Source organism: Dipodomys spectabilis, unplaced genomic scaffold (assembly GCF_019054845.1).
Source record: "Dipodomys spectabilis isolate Male_0828 unplaced genomic scaffold, ASM1905484v1 ptg000268l, whole genome shotgun sequence".
Lineage (NCBI taxonomy): Eukaryota > Metazoa > Chordata > Mammalia > Rodentia > Heteromyidae > Dipodomys > Dipodomys spectabilis.
In genome coordinates this window covers 4081267-4092510 of record NW_024870945.1, presented here as the reverse complement: position 1 = coordinate 4092510, position 11244 = coordinate 4081267, and the positions used below count along the sequence as shown (strand labels likewise).

At 36.2% G+C, this 11244-nt stretch overlaps 1 non-coding gene across 1 annotated transcript; it reads left to right on the top strand.

Annotated features, from left to right (window-relative positions):
• The first annotated feature begins 8880 nt into the window (after nucleotides 1–8880).
• On the top strand, nucleotides 8881–8982 carry LOC122125963. Its single transcript, XR_006150818.1, has one exon. It is a non-coding gene; the product is annotated as a U6 spliceosomal RNA (small nuclear RNA).
• The last annotated feature ends 2262 nt before the right edge of the window (nucleotides 8983–11244 follow it).

Sequence of the window (11244 nt, the reverse complement as noted above, 5' to 3'; positions counted from 1 at the left end):
ACTGAGAAAGGCCAGGCTGAGCAACTATCTCCAACTCAGGCCTTGGAAGAAAACAAAAGAGTCAGTTAGCAGGTCATAGGTATCTGACCTGACCTTCCAGGCTCAGACCCACCCAGGAGAAAGTCACCTAGCCCAAACAGAGAGATTTCTGCCCTCACAGAGGAGTGACCATCTTCACTGGGTTAACAGAACCAGAGGCTTCCCCTACCTACAGCAGCCTAGACAATCAATTGAAATTCAATAAACATAAACATTGAGAATGGCTCCAGGCTGGGGTCTGGGAGTCTCAGGAGCTAGGCCCTCAGGGAAAAGCTACTGTTTGCTGAAAGGCCTCAACCCTACCCAGGACTTAGCCTCATCACAGCATCTCCAAACTAGAGGAAAGAGCCATCTTTCTCTTTCGTGATACTCAAAGCAGATCTCCCTCGCACTGAACTAGCCTGAAAGAGGATCACAAAATCCTGGATAAAGCGGAGAATTTTATTGACTGCTCAAACAAACTGATGTAAGAAATCAATCAGGCCACAGGAAAACCAAACACCACAAGCAGACCAGAGACTCCACGAAGAGACTGGTTACAGACACAGGGGAGATACAGGATCTTTCCATTCCTCACCCCCCAACCAAACAAAAAATTAAAGAACTCTTGTTGGTACCATTTTTTAAAATTTTTAAATTGTTTTCTATTAATCATTTTTTTACTTCTTCTCCTAATTTTTATTTTAGGTGTGTGTGTGTGTGTGTGTGTGTGTGTGTGTGTGTGTGTGTGTGTGTGTGCATTTTAAAAAAAAATCGCTATTGACCTTTTGGTCCTTTGTAACTTTTTTTTATTTTTTTGATTCTTTTCATTTTTTTGTCTTTCTTTTTTTGTGTGTGACTTAATTGCTCTTTTGACTTATCCCCAGATAAATACCTTTCATCGATTATTAGAACTTATCCCCCATTGTGTACATAATTAATCCAGAAATGTATTACTTAATTCACAAACTTTTATGCTTAACTTTTTAATAGCAGTATTATATCTTTATACCAGATAATTTTCAAGTAAATACTTTTAAGAATTTTTATTTTTTAGTTTTTCATGTCTCCTTTCTATCATCCCCCTCCTGTCATCCTATACTTTTCTTCTCTCAATATCACTTCTTTAAAGTTATACAATTTTTAAATGTTTCACTTTTTAAATTTAAATTTTTGTTTTTCCACTTTTGATTATCTTTCTTTTAATTTCTCTCCTATAATTCTGTCCAATCCCTTTCCCTCTCTGAGATTAGGACTTGGTTAAATTTATTTTAATCTCTCCACATACTTCTAATCCTATTTTCCCCACATTTTTCCCTAAACATAATAATTTCTGATTTGAAAAATTCGTCTTTGCTGTTCTTAGCCCATTAATGCATAGTTGTTTGATGTTGAATAGATTGTATCTGTTGAACTAGGTTGTATCTGCAGCCATTTTGTCTATGCAACTACAGGACATTCCTTGATGCTTGCCTTAAAATAGTATTTTAGCAAAAAATTGGTGTCACTTTCATATCAAGTGTGCAGAACAAGCCGGAAAACATGAGAAAAATGGCAAGTCTGGATATCTCAATTCTCATTCATGATAATCCAGTGACAGAACAGTTAATGAATAATCCAGAAGAGAGTTCCTGCAAAGCACTATAAACACTACTGGTAAACGTGGTGAATGAAAAGAATGAAAGCTTGCAAAGGACTCAGTTTGAACCTGATAGGGAGAGAGAGAGGAGGCAAACCAAACATTAATACAGGAATCTCGTGACTGTGAGGAAATGACTCAAAGACTGATACAGTAGTTGCATGAACAGGTTGAGAACAGTCAAAGAGAAATAAAGGAATTGTGAGAGCAGGCTGTGAACAGTCAAAGGGAAAGAAAGGAATTGCCTGAGCAGGCAGAGAACAGATGAATAGAGACAGGAATTGCGTGAGCAGGCTGAGAAAAGTCAAAGAGAACTACAGGAATTGCATGAACGTGAGGAAGCTAATCAAAGCGTAAGACAGGAATTGTGACATCGGTATGAGAATAGACAAAGATCAATAAAGGCATTCATGGTATCCATAAACAGACAGCTGAAAGAATTCAGGGAGACCACACAGGGAATGCTGAATGGAGCCCAACAGCAGGAATGAGAGTCCAAGTAAACCATAACCAATCAACTAAGTGATTTGAGAACACCAAATTAAGGAAGTAAAGAAGTTCATAGAAGATCTAAAGCAAAACTCCAACAAAGAATTTGAAGCCATCAAAGCCGACCAATTAGAAGGAAAAGAAATAAAAAAAAACAAGTAGAAAGACAACAGTAGGTTACAGCATGCAGAAGATCGAATCTCGGGGATTGAAGAGAGCCTAGGTATTATAGAGAAAGAACATACAACTATCCAAGACAAATCCAAGAAATATGATAGATCTATTCAACATTTGGAATACACGATCAGAAGGCCTACTCTGAGGACAAATGGTGTAGAGGAGCACGTAGAGACAGAAGTTAATTGTCTAGGAAATTTGTTTAACAGGATCCTAGCAGAGAACTTTCCAAACAAACAAAAAGATAGGCCTATTCAGATACAAGATGCTTGTAGAACCCCAAATAGACCAGACCAGAACAGCACTTCCCATTGTCACATTATAATCCACACAGGACCAATTCAGACCAAGAATAAGTTCCTAAAAATGTCAAGGAGAAAAGATCAATCATCTATAAAGGAAAACCAATTAGAATCACCTCATATTTTTCAGCATAGTTAATTAAAGCAAGAAGAGCCTGAAAGGCTGTATACCATGCCCTAAAGACAAACAATTTTCAACCAAGAATACTGTACCCAGCTAAACTCTCCTTCATAACCGATGGTCAAATAAAAACTTTCCATAGCAAAGAAAAACTGAAAAATATATCTCCACCAAACCAGCCCTATAAAAAATACTTAAAGATGGCCTACACACAGAAAACCAACAAGACCACAATAATGGCTAAGAAACCACACCCAAACTGAGAATCCAAGAACCATAGGAAGAACCAAGTTTCCACAGCCCCCAAGGAGGTGGATAGCATGGCAGGAGCTACCAAACACCTCACAGTCCTACCTCTCACATTAACGGACTTAAAGCTCCAATTTAGCGAAATAGACTGTCTAGTTGTATTAAAAAGCAAGATAATTCTATCTCCTGCCTTCAGGAGGCACACTTTACCTATAAAACAAACACGTTTTTATAATGAAAGGCTGGAATGAAATCTACCTAGCAAACGGCTGCAATAAACAGGAAGGAGTTGCTATAATAATATCAGATAAAATATGCTTTGAATTCAAATTAGTGAAAAGAGATAAAGAAGGTCGCTACATATGACTTAAGGGTTCTCTACTTCAGGAGGATATTACAATTCTAAATATGGAATCAGCAAACAATGGAGCACCAAAATTTATCCAAGAGACACTATTTTCCCTCAGATCTCACATAGATCCAAAGACATTAATTGTTGAGGATTTTAACACACCACTATCCTCAGTATATAGATCAAATCAGCAAAAAAATCAACAGAGAAACCGCAGATTTATACAACTGCATAGAGCAAATAGATTTAACAGACATCTACTGAATATTTCATCCAGTAGCATGAGAATACACGATTTACTCTGCAGTACATGGAACATTTTCCAAAGAGATCACATTTTAGATCACAAAGCAAACTTGTCCAAATTCAGAAACACTGAAGTTACACCTTGCATTCTTTCAGACCACAAGGGAATAAAATTAGAACTCAACACCAAAAGACACCAAAAAAGTCTTGTAACACATGGAGGCTGAACGACACACTGTTGAATAACCAGGGGGTCACGGAAGAGATTAGAAAGGAAATTCAAATGTCCATGATATTCAACAAAAATGAACACACAAATTACCAGTTCCCAGTTCCTCTGGGACACTGCAAAGGCAGTACTCAGAGGCAAGTTTATAGCTCTGAGTTCCTACACCAACAAATTAGAGAGATCTGAATCCAACCACTTAATGAGACATCTGAACCACCTTGACAAAGATCAGCAAGATAAACCCCAATTCAATAGATGGAAAGAAATAATTAACATTAAATCAGAGTTAAACGAATTAGAATAAAAAAAAAAAACAGAAAGAATCAACAAAACAAAAAGTTGGTTCTTTGAAAAAATTGACAAACCCTTAGCAAATCTTATCAGAAAAAGAAGGAACACACCCAAATAAATAAACTCAGATGTGAGAATGGAAATATCACCACAGAAACAACCAAGATTCTGAACATTATAAGGGAATATTTTCAAACCTTTATGCTAATAAGTTTGAAAACTTGGCAGAAATGGACCCATTGCTAGCAATTATCAACATGCAAATACTAAACCAAGATGAGTTAAAGCATCTTAAGGGGCCCATATCAAGCGTTGAAATAAACACACCAATAAGAGACCACCCATCTAAAAAAATCCCAGGAACTGATGGATTTACAGCAGAATTGTACAAGACCTTCAAAACAGCTCACACCAATACTGCTCCAACTCTTCAATGAAATTGAAAGAGAAAGTTCACTACCGAACTCATGCTATGAAGCCATCATAACCTTCATCCCAAAACCAGGCAGGGAATCATCAAAGAAAGAGAACTATAGACCCATTTCTTTGATGAACATTGATGCAAAGCTTTTCAACAAAATCTTGGCCAATCGAATTCAACAATTACTCCAAAAAATCATATACCACTATCATACAGGATTCATTTCTGGGATGCAAACCTGGTTCAATATACACAAATCAATTAATATAATTTATCACATCAACAAGAGCAAGGATTAAAATCACATGGTTATCTCAACAGATGCAGAAAAAGCATTGGACCAGATCCAACACCCCTTTATGATGAAGGTTCTGGAAAAATTAGGATCCATGGAACATTCCTCAATACAATAAAAGCTGCATATGGAAAACCTACAGCCAGCATTATATAATTAATAGTGAAATACTAAAGCCATGTCCTCTTAACTCAGGAATGAGACAAGGATGTCCACTCTTTCAACTTCTCTTCAATTTAGTATTAGAATACCTAGCTACAGAAATAAGACAATATTCCATAAAAGGGATCCAAATAGAGAAAGAAGAAGTAAAATTCTCCCTCTTTGCAAATGACATGATCTTGTACTTAAAGAATCCCACGGACTCCACTCCCAAATTACTCAAGCTGATTCAAAACTTTGGCAAAATAGCAGGGTATAAAATTAACCCCCAAAATTAATGGATTTTCTGTATGCCAATAATGAGAAAAGCGTGGCTCAAATCAAGAAAGCTTTTCCATTTGTAATAGCCCCACAAAAATAAAATACCTAGGAATTAACTTAACCAAAGCAGTGAAAGACTTCTATGATGAAAACTTTAAAAATCTGAAAAAGGAAATCAAAACAGAACTTAGAAATTGGCAAAACCTCCCATGCTCCTCGATAGGAAGGATAAACATTGTGAAAATGGCAATATTTCCCAAGGCTATCTACAAGTTCAATGCCATACTTATCAATATCCCAAACGCATTCCTCAAGGAAATAGAAGAGGCATTCCAAAAATTCATATGGAACAACAAAAGACCCCCAATTGCAAAAAGCGATACTTAACAGAAAGAACAGTGTTGGAGGAATATCAATACCAAACTTCAAACTCTACTACAAAGCCATATAAATTAAAACTGTTTTGTACTGGTACAAGAACAATGGAACAATAGAATAGAATTAAAAACCTAGAAATGAACCTACAGACCCATAATCATCTAATATTCAATAAAGGATCTAAAAAGATAAAATCAAAGAAAGACAGACTGCTCAGTAAATCGTACTGGCAAAATTGGTTAATCACTTGTAGAAAATGAAGGCTAGATCCTTATATATCACCCTATACCAGAATCAACTCCAAATGGATCAAAGACCTCAGAGTCAAAGCAGACATTCTGAAAACATTACATGATGGAATACAGAAACCCTAGGTCTCCTTGACAAAGGCTGAAATTTTCTAAAAAGAAACCCAGAAGCACAACGAAGGAAAGAAAGGTTGGACAAATGGGATTGCATGCAATTGCAGAGCTTCTGCATGGCAAAGGACATAGCTAGCAGGATCAATAGAAAGCCCACGGAATCTGAGATGATCTTCACTAGCCATACAACCGACAAGGGTTTCATATCTAAAATAGACCTGGAAAACAAAAAATTAAATCCTCCAACAACAAATACTCAACGAAAATACTGTCCAATAAATAAGTGGGCTAAAGACATAAAGAGAAACTTCTCTGAAGAGGAAAGGAGGGTGACCAATAAACACATGCTCAACCTCCCTAGCCATAAAAGAAATGCAAATCAATCAACATTGAGATATCACCTCACGTAAGTTAGAATGGCTATAATCAAGAACTCTAAAACCAACAGATGCTCGAGGGGATGTGGACAAAAGGGAACCTTAATGCATGTTTAGTGTGTGTGTAATCTTGTTCAACCACTTTGGAATGTAGTATGGAGATTCCTCCAAAGATTCCACATAGAGCTTCCCTATGACCCAGCAATCCCACTTTTGGGCATTTACCCAAATGATCACAAACAAGACCATACTAAAACTACCAGCACAAATATATTTATTGCAGCATTACCATAGCTAAGATATGGAACCAACCCAGATGCCCCTCAGTAGATGAGTGGATGAAGAAAATGTTGTATATATACACAATGGAATTCTATATCTCTATCTGAAAGAATGATATTGCCCCAGGAAATGGAAACTTGGAAAAATTATATTAAGTGAAGAAAGCCAGGTCCAAAGAATCATAGGTCCCATGGTTTCACTTATTAGCAATTGCTAGTGTATGTCTGAGACACGCAGAAATTGTTAGCTAAGTTGATGTTAGGTGAAATGAACCGCAAGATAAGAATTCAAATTTATTTTTCTTTCCTGTAATTATTTCTAACATATTTATAAGATGATTTCTTTGTTACTGTGTATGTCCCTCCCGCATGGTATAACCCCTGTTTTCACTGTATTTGATGTTGGTATAATTTGTGGAGGGGAAGGGAAAAACATTTTTAAATAGGGATACAGGTGGACCCATTGCAACAATGGGATATACAGAACATTATGTCGAAAAAACGAATTTTACAACTTTGGGTGGGGGGAAGTGGGATGGGGAAACGGGATGTAAGGGAGGTGAGATTGGAAGGGATGGTAAGGGGAAACAAAGGAGTATGCAACAATGCTTGATAAGAAATGTACTCATTACCTTGCCCATGTAATTGTAACCCCTCTGACTGGTATTTTCACACTTAAAAAAAAAAACAGGATAAACCATAAAATATAAAGTGATTTTGATAAAAAAATAAAAAATTATTCAGAATAAATTATCAATAAAAAAAACAATCTTTACAGAAGCAAACTCTGAGAGGTATTACATGACTTTGTAAAGGATAAAGTGGCTGAATTTAATATAAGTTTAGAAGTATGACCATTCAAAAACATAAAAAGATATTCTTTATTTCATTATATAACCCAAAGCAGAAAGTAAATGTTGTTTAGATGATTTTTTAAAACACAGTCTTTCAGGTGCTGGGAGGGTGGTTCAGTGTAGAGTGCTTGCCTTGCATGCATGAGGTCCTGGGTTTGATTCCTCAGCACCACATAAGCAGAAAAAGATGGAAGAGTTGCTGTGACTCAAGTAGTAGCACTAGCCTTGAGCTGAAGAGCTGAAAGACAGCACCCAGGACCCAGAGTTCAAGCCCCACAACCAACAAAAACAAAACAAAACAAAACACAATCTCTCACTTTTGTGTGCTCAACATTGTAACACTAGTGCTTCAGTCTAGGGCTAAGATTTTAGGTGTGGACATTTATCAACACTCCAGATTCAGATTCTAATTGATAAAATGTTTAATCAATGTTTTGTTTTTACTAATTTTGCTTTTTGTAAATTCACATATACCTATAAAAAACAGAGTGGCCATCCCAATAACATTCTCAAAGTACTTCCTAATGATGACTTACAAAAAGTTGTATTATATTACAACAAGGAAAACAATGCTACAAATAAGGAAAACCAATACATAAATATGAATGATTAATAAAATAAAAAAACAAAACAATTACCACTGTTTCCAATATTTGAAATGTACTACATATTCGATTTATTATTTTCTCATATTGCTGTACATTTAAAACTGCCTAAGTCTATGATGTTAAACCAGAATTTTATAGGCTATCAATAGCCTTTAAAGTTACTCACTAAGATTATTATTTATGGTTCATCTCATCATTTGTATAAGGCTTATACCATCATTTGTTCCTCGCTAACATATAAAGTAAGGAAGCCCTTAAATTTTAGCAGAAACTGTGAAGGTAATGTCTTAAATCTTCACTCTGCTTCTTTACACAAACACTTTGCAACTTCTCATTAGTACAGTTTCTATAAACTCTGAAATGTACATACTTAGTAGTGTATGACTGCTACCATGAATCTTATATGCTTTGTGGAAAAGTTTTACAACCTGCTAAATAGTCTAAATTTTGGCATATATGAGCAAATTCCCAAAATTAAACATATTAAAAACATTAAAACTTTTAACAAACCTTAACACTTTCTATAGTGTTCATTATCACAGGTTCCTTGTACAGAATAATTGAATTCCTCTTCCAACACATGCGTTGAACAACAAATGTCTGGAATTATTTTGTTTTTGACATGTCAATCTTGACTTTATTCTTAAATGTGTTATTATGTAAAAAATACATGGTTCTAAAATTTCACCACAATTCTTTTGAATTTAACTTTTGTGGAATTGTCTACTTTAAGAAAATCAATTACACTTTATATATAAAAAATGTTCTGTGCTCAATTCAGTAGTACATACACTAACATTGGAACAATAAAGAGAACAATAGCCCCTGACTGAGGATGACACGCAGGTTCGTGAAGCATTCCCGATTTTTAAAATAACAGATGCTGGATGGGCTTTGGACAGAAGGGAATCTTAATGCATTTTTGTTGGGAGTTTAAACTTGTTCGAAGACTTTGGAAAGTAGTATGGAGGTTCCTCAAAAACTACATAGAGTGCCTCTAAGACCCAGAAACCCCATTTTGGGCATTCATCCAAATGATCACAAACAAGACCATACTAAAACTACCAGGAAAACTATGTTCATTGCAGCATTATTTACCATAGATAAGATACATAACCAAACCCGATGCCCCACAGTAAATGAATGGATCAAGAACGTGTATGTATTTGTGTGTGTGTGTGTGTGTGTGTGTGTGTGTGTGTGTACTGCAATTCTATGCCTCCATCAGAAAGAATGGCATCACCCAGTTTGCTAGGAAATGGAAAGACTTGGAAAAAATTATATTAAGTGAATTAAGCCAGGCCCAAAGAAGTGAAGTAAGCCAGGCCCAAAAAGAAACATATATCCCATGGTTTCCTTATTTGCAATAACTACTATGTGTCTGAGACAAGCAGAAAACATCATATAACTTGATGTTAGGCAACATGAACCCCAAGGTAAGGATTCAAATGGTTTTTCTTTCTTGTGATTGTTTCTAACATATTTATAAGATGATTTCTTTGTTGCTTTGTATGTTTTTCCTGCAAGCTAAAGCCCCTGTTTTCAATGTATTTGATGTTGGTATAATTTGTGGAGGGGAAGAGAAACACAAATTGTTTAAATAGGGATGCAGGTAGACCCATTAAAATGAGATGAACAAGTCGTTATGTCAAAAAATGATTTTGGCCGGGGGGTGGAGGGATGTAGATGGTGAGGGGGCTGGGGTGGGGGTGGGGAGTGGGAGATGGGCAGGGATCGGAAGGGGAAAGAAAGGAGAAGGCAACAATGCTTGATAAAAAAATGGAATTCTATGCTTCCATCAGAAAGAATGACATTGTCCCATTTGTTAGGAAATGGAAAGACTTGGAAAAAATTGTATTAAGTGAAGTAAGCCAGTCCCAAAGACACATAAGTCCCATGGTTTCCCTTATTTGCAATAACTAGTATATGTCTGAGTCAAGCAGGAAAGGTCAGATAAGTTGATGTTAGGGGAATGAACCCCAAGACAAGTATTCAAATGTATTTTGTTTTTTTTTTCTTTCAGGCAATTTTTCTCTAACATATTTATAAGATGATTTCTATGTTGCTTTTTATGTCCCTCCCACAAGGTATAACCCATGCTTTCACTGCATTTGATGTTGGTATAATTTGTGGAGGGGAAGGAAAAAAAAAAACAATTCGTTTAACCAAGGATACAGGTGGACCCATTGCAACAATGAGATGTACAAGTCCTTATGTCAAAAAATGAACTTTACAACTTTGGGGGGAGGAGGACCGGGTGGGGGAAGTGGGGGAGTATGGGAAGGGGTGGGAAGGGGAAGCAAAGAGGAGGCAACAATGCTTGATAAGAAATGTACTCATTATCTTGCCCATGTAATTGTAACTCCTCTGTCAGTATTCTCACAATAAAAAAAAAAAAAAAAAGAAATGCACTCAATAACTCGCCCATGTAATTGTAACCCCTCGGTATGGTATTTTCACAATAAAAAAAGAAACATAGGTCCTATGGTATCCCTTATTTGCAATAACGAATGTATGTCTGGGATAAGCAAAGAAGGCATAGTAAGGCGAAAAACAGGAGGAGGCAACAATGCTTGATAAGAAATGTACACATTACCTTTTCCACGTAATTGTAACTCCTCTGTATGGTATTTTCACAATTAAAAAAAAAAAAAGAAAAGGTCAAAAGCAAGTGCATATGAATAGATAAGATGATGTTAAGGTAAATGAACCCCATGATAGGGACACAAGTGGTTTTTTATTTCTTTCTGTTGTTTCTAATATATTTATAACGTATGATGTGATTTTTTTATATGTGCGCCCCCCACAGTTAAACCCCTGTTTTCACTGTATCTGATATTGGTGCACCTCCATCTTCTATATACACTTTTCTAATTTGGGGATGGAAAGGGAAAAAACAAAATGCTTAAATAAGGATACAGTATGACCCATTGCAACAATGTGACGCACAAGACAGTATGGTGAAAAACGGACTTTACAATTTAGGCGGGGTGGGAGGAGGGGAGTGTACTTGTGGAGGTGAGAGGGAAGGGATGGTGGGGGAAAACAAAGGAGGAGGTAACAATGCTTGATAGGAAATATACTCATTACCTTTTTTATTAACTGTAACCTCTATGTACAGTACTTTTACAA